We start from the raw sequence: 19,914 nt of genomic DNA on the forward strand, positions 1-19,914 counted from the left end.
CAGGAGTTTGAGACCAGCTTGGCTAACATGGTGAAATGGTGTCTCTACTAAAAATACGAAAAATTAGCTGGGCATGGTGGCACATGCCTGTAATCCCAGCAACTTGAGAGGCTGAAGCAGGAGAATTGCTTGAATCTGGGAGATGGAGGTTGTGGTGAGCCAAGATTCTGCTATTGCACTCCAGTCTGGGTGACAGAGTGAGACTCTGTCTCAAAAAAAAAAAAAAGAGTAAAGTAGAGCTAAGTACAGCAAACAGGCAACACTGTTGCCTACCCAATCTTCCCAGTCAAAAGATAATGACAGTCAAAGGGAGATTACTGTCTCCCACCCTAGACCAACAACACATTTTTGGGCCATTTGTTGAGCCCTAGTTATGTACCACGCATTGTGCTACACACATTACATGTGCTCTGTAATTTAATCATCACATACGTTCTATGAAGTCCATACTATTACTAACTTCATTTTATAGATAAGAAAAACTGAGACTCAGAAAAATTAAGTAACTCTCCCAAGATCACACTGTTCAGAGTTGCAGGAATGAGATTTATAACCAGGTCCAAGACCAAGTTCTGAGGATTAGTATTTGGTAGTTCCAAACACAGCCACAGTGAAGAACAGTGGAGAACAATCTGCAGTTTCAACACTCCTGCTGAATGGCTGTTGTTGGTTTCTGGAACTGTACAGAATAGTGCCCCATGTCAGGGGCCTACAGGCTGAGAACTGAAGACTGGTACCAACTGTAAAGGAAGGGAATGAAAATGCTCGTTGATTACTCTTGCTCTGAATGTAATGGCTCTTTAAGACTTTGATATTTCCTTCACCTTGTGTTCCCAGGGAAGAGGGAAGGTGAGCTGTTTTGCAATAATTCCTCCAAGTCTTCAGACTCTGGCAATAAAGAAACATGTTCAGAAACAAAGACCACACCTTCCCCATGGCAGCTCAGAGAAAGACGAACCCGGCTGCCTGCATCATTCTCTTAAGGGCACAGCTGCAGGATAGCTTCAGCTGCACTGGTCTGGAAACTCTCAAAAGTGGGTCAAGACTCTCAGACTGGTTTTAGCATAGTTGTATATTCCTGACCCATTTCTGCAGGGAAAGGGAAGGACATGAAGACTGCAGTTGCAGGCTTTGGACATATGAAAAAACCAATAGATGGCGGCACTGCCAAATTACAGGCAGAATGCATGGGGTGGCTTGGCCTTCCCCACCACCTGCTTCCTCTTCTTTGACACCTTTCCTCCAGGATCAAAGATATGTATTTGTGCCAGGAGAAAAATTGCAGTAGAGCTTGGCTTAGTTGTCAATGGGGCAATACTCAGAAGACTAATTGCCGTGACGGTAGCAAGTGAGCCCTAGAAAAATCTGGGATGTAAAACCATCTGAGACCATTCAGTTGAAGCTATCTTTAAGAGCTGTCAGACTTTATGGTTAGTCCTCCACTCCTAGCAGAGAAAAGAACCTTCGGGCTTGCTATTTCCTCTCTCTAGTCTTACTGTCTTTGTATTCCCAATGTCTAGCAAAGTGGCTGGCATATGACAGATACTTAGATAATGTTTGCCAAACCAATCCAGAAGGAGACATTTAGGGAAAGCTTCAAGGCCATTTGGAAAAATGGCCTTTCTGTTTGGTAGGTAGTGCCCTGGAAAAAAGAGGAGCTGCTAAATAAAACCTTGGATCCACCCAGAACGCTACTTTGGGGATGGTCTCTTTTGGAGGCTTTAGATGATGCTGAATGTTCTGGGGTTAGAGTCTGGGAGAACTTCATGTTGAGGTAGGAAAATTCTATAGCTAAATCTAGAGAGACAGAGGCAAGAAGCTCCTTCTAAAATCAGAGTAGGAAAAAATATAATCTGGGGACACAGGGATGTTTTTACTGAAAACTCAAATGGTCAATAGTGAGGCCCCGGTCCAGTAATGCTGGCAGTCAGACTTAAGGTCTAGGGCAGAAAGAATCTAGCCTTAAAAAATAGAATCAGGCCGGGCGCGGTGGCTCACGCCTGTAATCCCAGCACTTTGGGAGGCCGAGGTGGGTGGATCACCTGAGATCGGGAGTTCGAGACCAGACTGACCAACATGGAGAAACTCGGTCTCTACTGAAAATACAAAATTAGCCAGACATGGTGGCACATGACTGTAATCCCAGCTACTCGGGAGGCTGAGGCAGGAGAATCGCTTAAGCCTGGGAGGCAGAGGTTGTGGTGAGCCGAGATCACGCCACTGCACTCCAGCCTGGGTGACAGAGCGAGACTGCGTCTCAGAAAGAAAAAAAATTAAAAATAATAAAATAATAATAATAATAATAATAATAATGGAATCAAGTCAAGCAACCTGATGGAGAAAAAGCCTGTGAAGGCTTCCAAGCATTACCCTGAAAGAACACATTGACCCATCTGATCAACAGGTGCTACAGAAACTCTAGATGCAGATGTCGTGTTTTTCATTTTGACTAACTTCTTTTAAACTTGTCCTCAGCGTTTCTTTCACCCCTTATTTGCAACTACCTTAAGGGTGCCAAGCTGAGCCTCCACCCCAGAATTTCTCTAGGTAATTTAAAGCTGACAACTTTCCCAGGAAGAGCAGCTTTTCTGCCTGGACATTCCTACCAGACCTCATTTCCAGGTAGCATGACAGTCCTGAGTCTAGACTTGTCTGAGAGAGACAGCCTGGGCCAGCCCTACCAGGCCTGCCTTGCCCAACTTCCATACCTCCTCCTGCAGCAAACGCATCTCCTGAAAAATAGCCAGAAGCTTCCTGCAGAGCCAAAGCCTTGGGAGGAATTTCACTGTGAGGTTACACTCCTCAGTTTCCTCAGGAGGAATGCAGCCTGTTCGGAAGGTGTTCATCCTACCGGTTTCAGCAGAGCACCTGGTAATGCTGACATACATGTGTGTTTAGTGGGAGCCTTTTCTTTCCCATCATTCTCTCCACCCCCTCCTGCACTTCGCTTCTGCCCTACATATACATAGACTTAATCTAACATCGCAACTGCCACAGGGGAAAGAGAATGTGCAGAGAGACTGTTCTAGATAAAGTTGTTCCTTTTAGTTTCAGCAAAGCTGCCCTCAAGCAGAATTCTGACTGCTGTGCTGATTCAAGGTCTCTTCCTTCAGTTGCCAACTCAGATGCAAGATCTGGACTTTCTTGCTTGGATGTACAGCCCACAGGGAGCTGAAGGACTCTCAAATATGTCTCCCTCATGGCAGGCAAGCTGGCACTGTGGAGGCCACAATTTTTTCCCTTCAAATTGCTACGGCATCTGAAATTCTCGTTAATCTTCCAGCGCTTTGAAAAGGTAATCTCCTGGGAGGATTAGGATAGCAACCGCTAGTGCATACCTTAAGTGTATCAATTAATCAGAACCGTCTTCATAGCACTCAGCTAAGATTCCAGATTCCTGGAGCAAGAAGTGCTTCTGGAAGACATTAGTTACCCCAGGAGGCCACAGAGAGGAGCTAGTCCGAGGGAGAATTGCCCAGATGACAACGACAAACCTCACTTTTCCCAGGCACGGCAGTAAATATTAAGCTTCTATCTCCCTAGCCTTGGATTATGTATTTCCTAGGGTTGTCCTCACCTTTCACTCCCTGCCCTGCTAAAAGGCTCTTTGGAAAGAATGCCCCAGAAGCAGCTCTTCAAATGCGGTTTGCAGCCTTGTGATGGTCCTGGAAAGTCCTTATAGTGGTCTTGTGGACAATTCAAATGACATGGGTGTGGTTCCTCAGTATAATCCTCCGCCCTGTGCTCCAAATGATGCTGGATAGTTAAATCTGAGGTGCTCACTTATGAGGGAGAGATTGCAGTGTCGTAGAAGCATCATCATCATTACTATTGTAGAACACGTCCCTAGAATTCATGAATTCAGCCTTTGGCATTCATTCATTCAATGAGGTTTTATCAAGTATTTTTTCTATGCATTGTGTTAGGACAGGAGACAATAAAAAAAAAATAGTGCCCCTGTCTCAAAAGAGTTTGTGTGTCAGCAGTGGGTTGGGGAACAGGCTGCATGTGTAAAGTCATAACTACTGATGCCATGGGACAATTCTCTTAATACTTATAGGAATATAGAGGTGCTGTGGGCACCCATCCCATGGCTCTAGGGGCCAAGGACATCTTCCCAGAGCAGCTGACTTTGAGCAGAGTTTTGGAGGAATGGTAATTTACCATGCAGATGAGAAAGAAGACTATTCTCAGGAGGCAACATGCCTCCTACTGTTCAGGACATGGAGCATGGACTTGCTGAACTTTACTCCTTCCTTCATTAAAAAACTAGATTTTTGCTTGGTGCAGTGGCTTGTGCCTGTAATCTCAGCACTTTGGGAGGCTGAGTAGAGCCTGGACAACATAGCAAGACCCTATCTCTACAAAAAAATAAAAAAATTAGCCAGGCATGGTGGCTCATGCCTGTAGTTCTAGCTACTCAGGAGGCTGAGGTGGGAGGATCGCTTGAGCCCAGGAGTTTGAGGCTGCAGTGAGCCATGATTGTGCCATTGCACTCCAGCGTGGGTGATAGAATGAAACCTTGTCTCTAAAAAAAAAAAAAAAAAAAAAAAAGCAACAACAACTAGATTTTTGAAGGAAGTGGAGAGTGAGTTTTTCAGTCCAGAGTATATGAAGGAGAGAAGGAGAATAGGGAGAAGTTAGGTTGGAGTTAGACCTTTCTACCCCTTGGCTAACCTACCATCTCTCTCCTATCAATTCTACTCTCTAAATGCAATGGCTGGCTGGGCACAGTGGCTCATGCCTGTAATCCCAGCACTTTGGGAGGCCGAGGCAGGCAGATCACCTGAGGTCAGGAGTTTGAGACCAGCCTGGCCAACATGGTGAAACCCCATCTCTACTAAAAATACAAAAATTAGCTGGGCATGGTGGTGCATGCCTGTAATCTTAGCTATTCAGGAGGCTGAGACAGGAGAATCACTTGAACTTGGGAGGTGGAGGTTGCAGTGAGCCGAGATCACACCACTGTACTCCAGCCTGGGTGACAGAATGACATTCTGTCTCAAAAAAAAAAATAAATAAATAAAAATTAAAAATAAATAAATAAATAAATGCAGTGACTTTGGGACACAGCTAATTTGTCCTCTGCTGTCAGTCTACATTGCCAGCTCATTCAGACCCTCATCATCTCTTCACCTCCTCTCTCAACTGCTCCTCCTGTTTCTGGCTTCTTCCCCTTCCGATTCATTTCGACACCACCATTAGGGTTCTTTTCCCGTTACAAGTTTTACTTCATCATTTTTCTGCATAGCATATCTCAGTGCTTACAATCATTTCAGGATAATCCCCAACCCTTAGAATGGCTTCTACTATCAGGCCCTGTGTGACCCAGCCCTTACCTACCTCCATAGCTCTGATTCCACGGCTCCTACCTTGCACCTTGCTTTAGATAAACTAAACTACAAACACGTTGTGTTGTTCATGCCTTCAGGTCTTTGTCCATGCTATTCCCTCTCTCTGGAAAATGCTTCTGCATCCCGTCCTCTCAACAAACTTCTATTCATCCTTTAAATGTGGATTCAAATGCCACCTCCCTCAATCTTCCCATACAGACTTAATCACTGCTATTACTTATTTATGTTGATATTGTTACTCATCACTCTGCTGTTGGAATGAGCTCTTCACAGCATGCTCCTCTGCCACATGCTGAGCAGCTTGAGAAGCAAGTTGATTCATTTTCACAGCTCCAGTCCTTAGCACAAGGCTTGGCTCATTATGGTGCGAAATGGAACAGACCACTGAGTCAGCCTAGGCCAGCATACAGGGGTTCTCAGTGACAATCACCTGGGGAGCTATAAAATACACCAGACCACCAATACTGGGGCTGAGTATTTTTTTGTTTTGTTTTGTTTTTATGAAAGCTCTCTAGGAATTTATAATGTGAAGCCAAGGTTGAAATCTATTGGGGATACAAAGTGAAAGGATTTGAGAATCAGAAGACCTGAATTCTGAACACTGCTCTGGATTTATTTCACTATCTTAGGCAAGTCAGTTATTTCTCTGGCCTCATTTTCTCATCTGTAAATTGGGAGCTCTGAACCAGAAGATTGCTAAGGCCCTGTATTAGTTCGTCCTCATGCTGCTAATAAAGACATACCTGAGACTGAGTAATTTATAAAGGAAAGAGGTTTAATTGACTCATAGTTCCACAGGGCTAGGGAGGCCTCAGGAAACTTACAATCATGGTGCAAGGGGAGGCAAACACGTCTTTCTTCACATGTAGGCAGCAAGGACAAGTGCCGAGCAAAAGGGCACTTATAAAAGCCCCTTATAAAATCATCAGACCTTGTGAGAACTCACTCACTATTAGGAGAACAGCATGCGGGTAACTGCCCCCATGATTAAATTACCTCCCACTGGGTCTCTCCCATGACACCTGGGGATTATGGAAACTACAATTCAAGATGAGATTTGGGTGGGGACACAGCCAAACCATATCAGGCCAATTTCATATCATTGACACTTCTCCAAATGTCATTAAGCATTGCTAGGTCAGAGTGAGATAGCAGGTGCCTGGCCATTGAGGCTTGGCTCTACTCTTTACCTCTTTCCAGGAAGGGAACAATCACTGCTTGCCTTTTAGCCTTTCCTGTTCTTCCCTCGGCTCCTTCTCCTTTTGCTCTATCTTTCCCACTGAGGTTGGGGATTTTCTCTAAGCCACCCTCGCCAGGAGGTAGGAGCACTTCTGGCAGCAAGCAGCCTCTGACTGATTGTTGGCTCAGGGTTGCACACTGCTATGCTGAAGAGGGATTGCCAAGAGCCGCAAGCAGGGTCTGTTTCTTGTCCCTGAAGATAATTTCTTTCAGGAATGAATGGGTTGCACCTATTGCGTTTTCTTTTCAAAATGTCATGCTGCATTTTTGAGAGTACATGTAGGAATATATAAAGTGTTAACCGCAAAGAAAAATAAATATAAACAAGGCTTCCTTTGTACTTTGCTGACTGATCTGGAGGAGCGGGGTGCTGGGTGGGAGCCCTCACTGCTGTGAAGTTCAGGCTTCCTGGTTGGGCATCTGGAGATTCTCCAACACTTAGTCACTGAGAACAAGAGCTACCTCTTGCAGCCCCTGCAAATAGTTTCTATCAATGGCAATCCAATATGTCTCACCTATGAAGGTGAGACTTTGTCTTATGGTAATGGACAAAGACAGAGCCCATGAAGGCTCCATTTCCATTTGAAATAAATCATGTCAGCCTGTCCCCACAGTCAATATGAATTTGATATCTCACAAATTAAAGCAACTCTAACTTGAGCCGACACAATCCATTATCCTGCCATCTGTTGTCCTGGTTTCCAAACAGGGATAATGAAAAGATATGCATTTCTTGAAAGCTTGGCACTTTGGGAGCAGAAGAAAACACGCATTCTTTTAAAAGATGGTAAACTGGCTCTCTCAGATTAATGCCATGAAATCCAGCCTTGAGTCTTTATAGCCTGCAAATTGCTGACTTTTCTCATTTCTACTGTGTTGTATTCTCATGCTGATTAGGGAAAAGTAACAAAATTCCTTTTCCTTTCTCTGCCATTTTTGATTATCAGTTCCTAACGCCAGTTGTACATTAGAATTCTTGGAGGAGTTTTGGAAATACACGGATGCCAGGACTGCCCCTTCCTTCAAAGATTCTGATGTAATTGGTCTAGGATGGGGTCCAGCTTCCTATTGTTGTAGTACTTTTCCTTAGTTCAGCTAAGAGCTGGGTCCTTGTCACCTGGCCATGAAATAGGCTCACAGACACTTTGATGGATGAGAAAAATGGAATTTATTAGGCGAAAAGGAACCTGAGAACAGAGGATGCCTGGCTCTTCCCTCCTGCAAATGGTGTGAACTTCCCAAGGCTCCACCCTGTTCTCCCAGTGCACAGGTTGGTCGGAGTTTTGCCAGGGAACCCTTCCCACCTGACAGTCTCATTACAATCTTTTCCTTTCTTTTTGAGATGGAACTCATTCTGTTGCCCACCCCAGAGCGCTGTGGCGCGATCTCAGTTCACTGCAACCTCTGCCTCCCAGGTTCAAGTAATTCTCCTGTCTTGGCCTCCCGAGTAGCTGGGATTACAGGCACGTGCCACCACACCTGGCTAATTTTTGTATTTTTAGTAGAGATGGGGTTTCACCATGTTGGCCAGGCTGGTCTCCAACTCCTGACCTCAGGTAATCCACCTGCCTTGGCCACCCAAAGTACTGGGATTACAGGTGTGAGCCACCACTCCTGACCCTCATTATAATCTTGAAAAGCTCACTAGGTGATTCTAATATGCAGTCAGGGTTGAAAACCACTGGACTCAGCATTATAGAGCATGGTCTGCCCTTATTTCATGAAAATAATTCACAGAAGTTGAATATGTTCTTGTGAGTTTCTTTTTTTTTTTTCTTCAAATTTAGCATTTATTGCACTGTTGTGGATAGATACACGTGAGATAGCAAGATAAACATACCAGACCAGGCGAGGTGGGTCATAATAGACTCTGCGTCACTCCCCAGCTTAAGGTAACATAATCATTCCCCACTTCCTCAGCTAACAGCCAAGACCTTCCACGATTGGCTCCTGCCCCAATTTTTGGGCTCTCCTCCTGCCTCTCTGCTTCCTCAAGAACACTTGCTCCTGTTCTGCTGAATGCTTACGGTTCCCCAAACACCCAGCTCTGTGCCTAGAAACTTGTCTATTCTGGCCCTGCGCTTTTAAACCAGACCCACCCACGAAGTGGCTGCCACCAATAAACAGGAGCCTCCGTCTCCTGCAGCCCACCTCTTTGTTCCTGCTCTACCTGCTTCTGATCCTTTGACTCTGTTGCCATCTGACCTTGATTTGTCCATGTTGACCTCCCAGCTCTCTAAAGGGCTTGACTGGCACTCCTCTCTGGCTCTCCCGACTCCTGTTCAGCCTGGCTTTAAGGCTCCTGGCCAGCTTGCTTTGGAGGGCCCCATTTTGGCTCCTGGTGACCAGGGGTCCAACAGCTCTTGCTTTTCTCTTTCATCTGAAATGCGCTTTCCTCACTTCTCAGCCAAAGGAGCTTCTCAAGACTTAGTTTAAAAGCCACGTCCTCAAAGATATCCTTTTCAATGTTCCCAGGAAGAATTAGCCACTCCTTTCTTGGGGCTGTCCTGATGCTCTGTGTACACACGGAACGCTGCCCTTATCACATCACTGGTTTACACGTCTACCTCCCCCTTGGGGCCAGGAACTTATCTTAATAGACCTGCTGCTGTGCCAGGCACTCAGTGAGTGCTTCCTAAATGTTTATGCAATGAACAAAGGCTTGCTGACTTCTGTCTCAGTTACATTCTGGCTTCCATATGTTGGTTATCTAGGGGACGCTAACCACAGATTGCTCCATTAGTAACAGAATAAAGTTAAGAAATGTGCGAATCTTAACAAGGCCATCGTTCCTCCTTCCTGGGTTGGGTCATTCAAGCCTCTTAGATGTATTTATGGCTTTATTGCTCATGGTTACCTTATTATTTTATTTTATTTTATTTTATTTTATTTTATTTGAGATGGAGTCTCGCTCTGTCGCCCAGGCTGGAGTGCAGTGGTGCAATCTCGGCTCACTGTAAGCTCTGCCTCCCCGGTTCACGCCATTCTCCTGCCTCAGCCTCCCCAGCAGCTGGGACCACAGGCACCCGCCACCACGCCCGGCTAATTTTTGTATTTTTAGTAGAGACGGGGTTTCACCGTGTTAGCCAGGATGGTCTCAATCTCCTGACCTTGTGATCCACCCGCCTCGGCCTCCCAAAGTGCTGGGATTACAGGCGTGAGCCACCGCGCCCAGCCACCTTATTATTTTATATGCTGCTCACTTTGACATTCCTGCTCAACACTGCCTTACCTTAGGAATTAGTCCATCTTTTTAGAGTTGCGCAGTATCTGAGTGGGATTCCCAGATGATAATTACCATGAGTCCCTCAGCAACGTGTTAATAATTATAGACAGGATGAAGCTTAGCAATGTTTAATATATGCATTCTTAAAACCCAATATGTAATCCTTACAGATGAATAATGCAACCTCTGTTCTTGCAGTTATTTTCAGCTTTTCCTTTTTATTACTTACCTCACTAGAGGCTGACCTGTGAAAACACAGAGATCTTTGTAAGGACAGATTCGTTGACCTTATCCAAGAGTTGTTTTTTCTGGCAACACCAGGAAGAGCTCATTATAGTTTTGCTTGTGGCCTTGTCCCACAGCATAGCCTCTGAGGACAGCTCTGGGCCACAGTCGGGCTCTAGTGAATACTATAAAAAGTCATGAGAGATACAAGACATATACAAAAGACCCAGGCCTCCACTTGAGATGCAATACTCAGACACCAGAAAAGCACAAAATATGTCTAGTGTTACCTTGTAACAGACGATGACTTGATGGTATTCAGGAACAAGGACTAACTTTGGCTTAGAGGTTGGGATAATTGTCATCTTTTCAATAGCAGCCATGACAATGCCATGTAGGAAAAAAACATCAAAGATACTTTTTAATTTTATAGGCATAATTGTATTTATTTTCTATAGCCAAGTATTAAAAAAAATTGTTCACAGGCAAGGCAAACAAGGCTAAGCATTTTGACCAAGATCACAAGAAAGAGGGACTTTGCAGGTAGGCTTCTGGATTTAAAATCCAGTATTTTACATGCAGTGTTGAATTCTGTTTCCCATGAAGCAGCTGAAAGTGCCAGTTGGAGTGTTGTGGGCAAGGTCATGGGTTTTGTACCCAGTGACTCACTTAGCTACAAGAGGAAAAGGACTGTACATTTCATCTTCATTCTTACCAGGACACATGGCTTCCTAAATATACTCATTGGTGTTTCAGACAATCACACTTTATTGAACATTACCTTTATGCCAGGCTCTGTGCTTCATGCTGGAAATGTAGTCTTGTTCTCAAGAAGAGCAGAATTTAATAACAAAGACATACAAGCAAATACAGTGTAATAAGGACTCTGATAGAGGGAAACGTGGGCATGAATGGAGCCAGAGGAAGCTTGTCTAACTCGAAATGGGGGTTGGGGTCAGCAAAAGTTTCTGGGAATCCCCTGATCACAAACATCATGAAAACTGGTTAGGCTAGTTGGAGCTAGCCAGAGGAGGGGCTTTCCAGGAAGAGGGGACAGTGTTTGCAGTCATGCATTGTGGTAAAAGAGCATGACATATCTGAGAAATAGCAAGTGATCTAGCATGGTGAGATTTTTTAAGGAGACACTGCAAGGCAGGAGAGGCAGGCAGGGTCCAAATTGAAAGTAGCCTTGGGGCCCACTCTAGGGGAGTTTAACTTTATCTTCACTGTTTTAACAAGACATGAAGGGTCTTAGATTGGGGTGGGAGTGTATGTTTCATGAAGATCCATTGCAAAGTCATATGGAAGAGGAACAGGTGGGAAACATCTGTTCCTGGAGGCAGAGCCTTGGATTCCCTGGGGAATGGCAGGAGGGGGAAGATGGCAGAAAAAGGCAGAGGACATCACTGAAGACCAAGTCTATGCAGTGTCATTAAAGGTCTTTTGTGTCCCGGGTGCCATGCTAAGTGCTCTTCATGCCTTGCCCCAAATTATCCTCATACCAACACCAGGAAGTGACTATCAGTTATCTTCATTTATAGAGAGTAAAGCCGAGGCTGTGTGTCATACACCTATAACTGTTGGAGCAGGGATTTGAACTGATCCCTAAATTAACTCCAGAAGCCGTGAGGTTAACCTCTCTGTTATATTGCCTTTTGTTGAGGATTGGCCTCATCCAGAATACAGAACAAAGCCTTTTTCTAAGACACAGGGACTTTTCAGATGGGGCAGCTCAATTTTTTTTTTTTTTTTTAGTTACATAGTAATGGAGAAGGGATCCTTTGTATTGCAAGCCAATACTTGGTAAGGATTCCAAAAGTGGCTTGTGGAAAACAGACTGTAGCCTTCATCTTTGGACATAGCTTGAACACAACAGGGGAATTCTTGTTTTGCTGGATGGGGCTGGGATTGGTGGAACTGAGAACCAAGATGAGGTGATAAATCTCACCTATTCTGGCCCTTTGCAGCAGTTCCCTTCCTTTGGGACTGTCATGTCGTGCTGCACCTTCGCCCCCATCAAGGGACTGCAGTAGAAGCAGTCGTATTACAAGGTGGACCAATGGCTCCTTCTGAGGGTTTAGGATGGCTGACCAGAGGAGAGCGGGGGTGGAGGTCCTCTCTCCGGTGGATGAACCTGCAAGATGAAATAGCCAGAAGCTAGGCTGGGCGTGGTGGCTTATGCCTGTAATCTCAGAACTTTGGGAAACCGAGGTGGGTGGATCATGAGGTCAGGAGATCGAGACCAGCCTGGCCAACATGGTGAAACCCTGTCTCTACTAAAAATACAAAAATTAGCTGGGCGTGGTGGCAGGCACCTGTAGTCCCAGCTACTCAGGAGGCTGAGGGAGGAGAATCGCTTTAACGTGGGAGGTGGAGGTTGCAGTGAGCCAAGATTGTGCCACTGCACTCCAGCCTGGGCAACAGAGTGAGACTCCGTCTCAAAAAAAAAAAAAAAAAGAAAAGAAAAGAAAAAAAAAGAAATAGCCAGGAGTTGTTGGTGGCCAGGTTTTCAACTGTGAAGAGAAAGCTGGACTTTAGAGATGAGTAGGAACTTGACCTCCTGTAGGAAGAAGCAGAGACTGGCAGAGATGTAGCTCCTGGTTTTAGCTGTTTGTGAATTTCAGCTGCATCCAAGCCTTTTTAACAACTGGATTATTTGATTCTTCCTTGAATCTTAGAAATGTTCCTAGTATTGTCAGTGATGACTCAGCCTGTAATCTCAGCACTTTGGGAGGCTGAGGCAGGCGGATCACCTGAGGTCAGAGTTCGAGACCAGCCTGACCAAAATGGTATAACCCTGTCTCTACTAAAAAAATACAAAAATTAGCTGGGTGTGGTGGTGGGCACCTGTAATCCCAGCTACTCGGAAGTCTGAAGGGGGAGAATCGCTTGAACCTGGGAGGTGGAGGTTGCAGTGAGCTGAGATCATGCCACTGCACTCCAGCCTGGGTGACAGAGCTAGACTCCATCTCAAAAAAATAAAAGAAATGTTTCTAGATCCATCTAACGTAATCTTTTTATTTGCTCTCAGCAAAAGAAAGTGTTTGTTCCAGGTCTGTTTGCAGCTGTTTTTCAAAAGGTGTGTCTATCTTAGGTGACTCATGAGTCTATGTAGCCTGATTGGCAAAATGAATTGGCCACTTCTGGTTCTCTGTGTTGTACTTGGATATCTCTGAAAGAGGTGGGATTCTAGGGAGGGCCTGGTAATCACTTTTTCTAGTCATAACAACTGATTTATCTTTCATTTTTGTTCAACCCTCGTCCATGAGGGAAACCAGAACTTGTCCGGTAGGAGAGTTGGAGGGGCCTCACTGATGCTGATAGGCTGGGGTATGGTTACAAGGGAGCTTCAGGGCTGGTACCAGCCCACTGCTGACAGTCAAATGCAAGGACACAGAATTAGATCATACTCAACCAGGGCCTGGGAACAAGACACAAAGCCCAAAGTGTTTCAAGCCAGCTAGACACCAAAATGGAGCAAGGAGTCAGAGCCCAGTGGAAACAAAGGTAGATGATCTAAGAAAGCGGCTGTCAACCGGAGGGGCATGCCCAAGACTCACTTGTGTTGGCCTCTGACCTGTGTGTGTAGTGGGTCTATTTAGAGTAAACACTAGCCCCAGGTGGACAATTCCAGCAATCACTCAAGGATTAGGTCACCTAATGTGCAATGAACCATAGGCTTGGGGGTGGACCTGGTGTATGTACACAGAGGAGGCAAACAGGAGGGCAGCAGATTAAGCAAGCACATTCTTACACAGATTCCCAGCCCAAGGAAGCCCTCTTCTCATTTTTTTGGCCATGGAAACCATATAGCCATGAAATGGAACATGACTCACCAGTGTACCACTCCATGTCAATTTATGTTAAAGCAACAGATAGGGAATTTCATACAACATCTTTATTTATCCAAACATTTGGCTAATATGGGTGACGATAACAAGCATTATCTGGGCACTCTGTGGAGGCTTGCCATGACACAAATAGACCCAAAGCATGATTTTGTTGCCCCAAAACATGATTTTTGTTCTAATAGCTGTCTGGCACTCACTAATCAAGGCAGTTGAATAAACAGTGCTTCTTTCTGACACTGTATCAGGCATGGTGTCTGTTGTCTGTCTTTTCTCACAAAGACATTTTTTTCCTAAGTAAGTATAGTATAAAGATGATTATTGAATCAACAAGCCCAGAGGCTTCACACTGCTTTCTTGCAGAGGACCAAGTGGAGAAGGAGGCAGCAGGTTGACCCAAACAGTGATCAGAATCATGCTGGTGGTTGGGAGAAATGGGTTTGACCATCAAAGGAAGGTCAAAGTGAACTAGTGGGAGGTGGAGGAGGAACTTGCCCAGCAAGCTCTCACTTCCCATCTGGGAAGCTGAATCCTGCAGCCCAAAGCTGAGGTCTCTTTGTTTTACCGTTGGCTGTAGAGCTAGCTATTTGATAAGTTGAATCAGAGAGGTTAGACCTTATTTGGAAGGCAAGGTTTTTGCATTGCCTAGATATTGAAAGATATCCCTTTGTTTTTATGGGAATGAACAATGGATAATGCAATAGAGGCCATGGCCAACTCCTTCCCTGTCAGCTATGGGGAAACGTGGGTGGTGAGTGATTCAACAGAAGCCCACCGCTCTCCTCCTTTCTTCCAAAAGCAGGATGTGGCACAGGTAGCAAGAAAAAATTCTGGACGTCATCAAGAATTGGCAACGGTGGCCAGGTGTGATGGCTCACGCCTATAATCCCAGCACTTTGGGAGGCCGAGGTGGGCAGATTACCTGAGGTCAGGAGTTCCAGACCAGCCTGGCCAACATGGTGAAACACCGTCTCTACTAAAAATACAAAAATTAGTCAGGTGTGGTGGCGGACGCCTGTAATCCCAGCAACTCAGGAGGCTGAGGCAGGAGAATCGGTTGAACCTGGGAGGCAGAGGTTGCAGTGAGCCGAGATCATTCCACTGCACTCCAGCCTAGGTGACAGAGTGAGACTCCATCTCAAAAAAAAAAAAAAAAAAAAAAAATTAAACCCAAGCCCATGGGCTACACATCCCCACCAGCATGGTGGCAGGACCTCAACTCCCCTTTCTAGCCTCCCTTCCATCTAGTATATTTCTGTGGGTGCTTGGGTGAGGTCTCAGTCATGGGACCTCATCCCTCTGGGTCACTGCCTATCTTAGTTCACTGTGCTGCTGCTTCAGCAGAAAACCACAGTATAACTTAAAAGAAAAGAGATTTATTCAGTTTATAGTTCTGGAGGCTGGGCAATCCAAGAGCATGCCACTGACAATAGGTGAGGGTCATCCCATGGTGGAAGGGTGAAGGCAGAAGTGAGCACCGAAGACCAACAGGCACCAGGAGCCAGACTTGCTTTGTAACAACCCACTCTTTTAATAATGATGTTAATCCATTCATGAGGGCTTTGCTCTCCTGACCCAGTCACCTCTTACTAGGTCCCACCTCCCAACACTGTTGCATTGGGGATTAAGTTTTTAACACATGAAATTTTGGGAGACACGTGCAAACCATAGCCCTGCCCATGCTGTGGTGAGCCTCTCTGCAGTTCTGGGGATGCCACAACTACCCTGGCCCTAGAGGATACCAGTGTCTGGAACCATGCCAGCCCAAAGGGTGGCCACAGACTTGTTCTTAATTCTACTTCACTGAAGGCTCTGGGAAAACCGGAAAGAAAAATAGAGGATCTTCTGCCTGGCTTCTGGATGTGGCTGTTCTCAGAGCCCACAGGCATAGATCTGTTCCCGTGTTTCTCATAGGAGCTTCCTTATCAAACGGCAGAGGCACCTCCCGGAGCCCTCTGGTCAGAGTCAGCTTCTCTTACCACACTCGCAATGCCATCTAGGTGCACAACTCTAGTGGGCAGTGTTTTCATAAAATACAAATGAATGACACCCCCAGAGTTGTCCAGTAGAGTATCCTTGAGTGTACCTACTTCACAGACTTCTCAGGACACAGGCTCTGGAGAGGAAGCCCAGAAAGCCCAAGAAGTTCTTGTCTTTCCCCTGTCCAAGGCCCTCCTTGCAGGCTCTCATTGGATATTTTAGCTTTAGCCTCTTCCTAGTATGCCTGACATTGGGGTGAGCTTGCCCCTTACACACAGAATGGGGTGCCCTGTGGGCCCCAGAATTGAGTACATATACAGTCCATGACTAACTTTGATTACACCACCATGTGTTCATGAGTCTGTCTCTCCTACTGTGTGCTGCCTAAGGGCAGGGACTGGGTCTTAATTCATCTTTATATTTCTAAAACACATCAATATTAGTCACTGGTGAGTAGTGGATGAATGGATGACTAAGATTCAATAATGGCATTAGTTTTAAAAGTCATCAGTAGGTGATTTCTGAAAACTTGCCAGATCCTCTTGTCTGAGTCCTCCTTTCATCTCCTCCTTGACACCCCTAAGAATCCTTGCCATGGTCCCCTTCCAATCCATCTCACCACCTCCTCACCTCGGCCAGGAATGACCTAGCCCAGTGTTTTTTTTTTATTCTTGGCTGCATATTACAATCACATGGGGAGCTTAAAAAATATACTGATGCCTAGATCTCGCTCCAGACCAACTAAACACAGTGTGCAGCTGAGGTTGAGAACCTCCACGCCCAGGCCACCAGAAAGTTCCACATCACATGCTCTGAGGCAGCAGGCTCTTTGAAAGCATGGGTTGGTATTCACAGCACTTGGCATTCATAGTGTACATGGAAAGTCTAGAGAGAAATAAAAAAACAAAAGCAAAACTAAAGAAAACAGGAGGGGAATTAAAAACAAAAAACAACAGAAAAAACACCTTTATGCCCTGGAAAAGAGCCTGCCCTGTGTAATGCACTAGGCAGCTGGATTAGGAATATCTACTGTGAGGTACTAGATGAACTTCTGCCCTGGGACTTTGGTCCTGCAATCCACTGTTGCCCAATCTTCCATGGGCCTTTCAGGCTTTTACTGTGCTCAGCATGTGATCAGCTTGCTGAGGCTCTAACACCTACTGTACTCACTGCAGCCTACTGTTCACTTGCTGCTCAGTGAAGCCTAGGCTGGCCACCATTCTTGCCGAACCCAGGTGACCTCTAGTTTAATTGGCTTTGGTGGCCTCCCAGGAGGTCAACTTGAGATTGTCGGCTGATTACCCAAGGGCCTGCACCCGCCTGGGAGGGCAGCTGAATAACTGCATAATGATCGGGGCTACAAGGCCATGCCCCTATGCTGGGCCAGAGCACATAGAGAAACTTAATTTTGACTTTTTAGCTGCCACTGTGGCTGTGAGTCTCTGGAGCCGTTTTTACTTAAAAATGTACCATTAACCTTGCCCTCATGGCTGTCTTTTCCCCAGCTTCCTTCTTCCAGGGGGCCAGAGACTTAATTAAAGACCCTTTACCTTTCTTTACACTTTTGGTCATTTTAATGGGAATGTTTGAATTGGGTTCTGTCCAGAGAAGCCAAGTCAAAAAGCAGTTAACTATTATCTCTCAGGATCATAGAGTGTCAGCGAGGGAATCTGAGACATCACCCATCACAGAGGTTCTCAAGCCTGGCAGTAGAGTAGAACCATCTGGGGAGTTTGAAAAGGACTAGTGGTTAGGCCTGACTAATTCAATAGCATCTCTAGAGGTGGGGCTCAGGCACTGATGTTTGCAAAGCCTCCTTGTGATGCTAATGAATAGTCATGGTTGATAACCATTCACTAATCAAAATTCCTTTATTTTTCATATGAGAAGATTAAGACTGAAGTGCTTGGGGGCAATTCTGAGCTGCTAGTCCTGCTTGGATGTCCAGGTAATCTGGAGGCAGAAGAATAACCCTTATAGTTCTGTTCTTATCTGCCAATTAGATCTCTCTGGAGACTACTAGCCTGCTCTCTCGCCTTCTTTCCACTGTTTACATTTCTGAGTTGGAAATCTGAGAGGGTCGGCCAGACGCAGCGGCTCACGCCTGTAATCCTAGCACTTTGGGAGGCCCAGGCAGGCAGATCTCTATAGGTCAGGAGTTTGAGACCAGCCTGGCCAGCATAGTGAAACCCCATCTCTACTACAATACAAAAATTAGCTGGGCGTGGTGGTGGGAGCCTGTAGTCCCAGCTACTCAGGAGGCTGAGGCAGGATAATTGGTTGAACCTGGCAGGCAGAGGCTACAGTGAGCTGATATTGTGCTGTTGCACTCCAGCCTGGGAGACAGAATGAGACTCTGTCTCAAAAAAAAAAAAAAGGAAATCTCTGAGATTCTAGAATCTCTCTTCTTTCTAAAACCGCAAACCCTTTTTTTTTTTTTTTGAGATAGAGTCTCACTCTGTTGCCAGGCTAGAGTGCATTGGCACAATCTCGGCTCACTGCAACCTCCGCCTCCCAGGTTCAAGTGATTCTCCTGCCTCAGCCTCCTGAGTAGCTGGGATTACAGGGGCCTGCCACCATGCCTGGCTAATTTTTGTATTTTTAGTGGAGATGGGGTTTCACCATGCTGGCCAGGCTGGTTTTGAACTCCTGACCTCAGGCAATCCGCCTGCCTTGGCCTCTCAAAGTGCTGGGATTACAGGCGTGAGCCACCGCCCCCAGCCTAAAACCCCAAACTCTTAATATACTCATTCAATAGATGTGCCAGTCAAAGTGTACCTTGCCTTGGGTCACCCAGCAAGTGTCTTTGTCCAGGGTTCCATTTTCAGTCCCCCATGGCTGCAATCTGCTGAACTTGGGCTCTCAACAGGGGGTGCCAGGAGCATGGTTCATCTTCAGTCCTATTTCAAAGCTGGAAGTTAGGACACTTTGAACACTTAACTGAGGGGGAAGCTAGACGTTTTGGGTTTTTTTTGGCCCTCTTTTCATTTTGTAGGTGCTAAGTCATTATGACAACACAGTGGGGCTGAAGCTGCAGGTGAGGAAGAGGTAACCACGCTGTGTGACAAGCAAAGGACCTAGAGTGGAAAAATTGTAGGAGACATGCGCTCACTCTCACGGTGGTGCAAGAGCCTCCCTGCATGTTACGCTGTTGGCCCCTCATCTGCCTCACCCTAGACCCAGCTCTAAGGCAGGAAGCGGGAGGGCAGCGGAAGGGGAAAAATTCCATCCTAGCTGCAGGGCTAAATCTAGAATTTATTCCAAGTTAAATGTAGATGGAATGCTAATATGCCAGTCTTAGCCTGCCTTAGGCAGCGAGTCCGGCTCAAAGACCAATGACCTTGCAAGCGGAGAAGGCCATCGCTGAGAGCCCCCCATGGACGCCGACGCTGAGGAATGTTCAGCCTTTCTCCCTCCCACTGTAGCCCCCTGCTTCACCAGCCTAACGGAGCCTCTGAGCAAAGGTGGCCCCTAGAGAGGCACAGAACAGCGACTCCTCAGAAGGGGCAAGTCTAAATGTTTCTTTTTCTTTTTTTTTACTTGAGACTTTGCTTCAGAAATAAGCTTGAGTCCTGAGGCTTCGCATCGCTCCTAGAGTACAGGGCAGGAAGTGTGACTTCAGAGCATGGGAAAGTAAGTCTCTCCTCTTCTTTGTGGAAATGTTCAACTTCATGGTCCACTCTGGCTGCAGAGTTCATAATTAGAGCTTTATACCCTTTGCCTAATGTGAACTGCAGATTCCTTGGGGGAGTTAGCGTACATTGAACCATATTAGTTCTTACTGAGAGCTGGAATGCCTGCCCCAACGCTGTGTGAAACAACCTCACACCCCTGCGGGCGCGACTTGCGTCCCTTCACTGCTGAGATGAGTGTTAGGCCCCCCTGACCTGAGGCAAAGCTCTTTTCACCATCTGCATCTGATAATCAATTATCATGTGTTATCCTGTGACTTCACTGTATTGTTTTACTGAAATGTATTAATGTTCAATGCAACATGGAATCCTGGACTAAAGAACATTAGTGGAAAAACTGGTGCCGTCCG

General features: G+C 45.9%; 1 long non-coding RNA gene across 1 annotated transcript; it reads right to left on the reverse strand.

The window, feature by feature from the left end:
* Positions 1-516: 516 nt before the first annotated feature.
* LOC107973436 (uncharacterized) lies at positions 517-18,899 on the reverse strand. The gene is made up of 5 exons (XR_001715719.3): positions 18,651-18,899; positions 11,993-12,178; positions 10,335-10,409; positions 2,709-2,877; positions 517-740 (listed from the first exon to the last, which is right to left on the reverse strand). It is a non-coding gene; the product is annotated as an uncharacterized LOC107973436 (long non-coding RNA).
* Between the last annotated feature and the right edge of the window lie 1,015 nt (positions 18,900-19,914).

Source organism: Pan troglodytes, chromosome 12 (assembly GCF_028858775.2).
Source record: "Pan troglodytes isolate AG18354 chromosome 12, NHGRI_mPanTro3-v2.0_pri, whole genome shotgun sequence".
NCBI lineage: Eukaryota > Metazoa > Chordata > Mammalia > Primates > Hominidae > Pan > Pan troglodytes.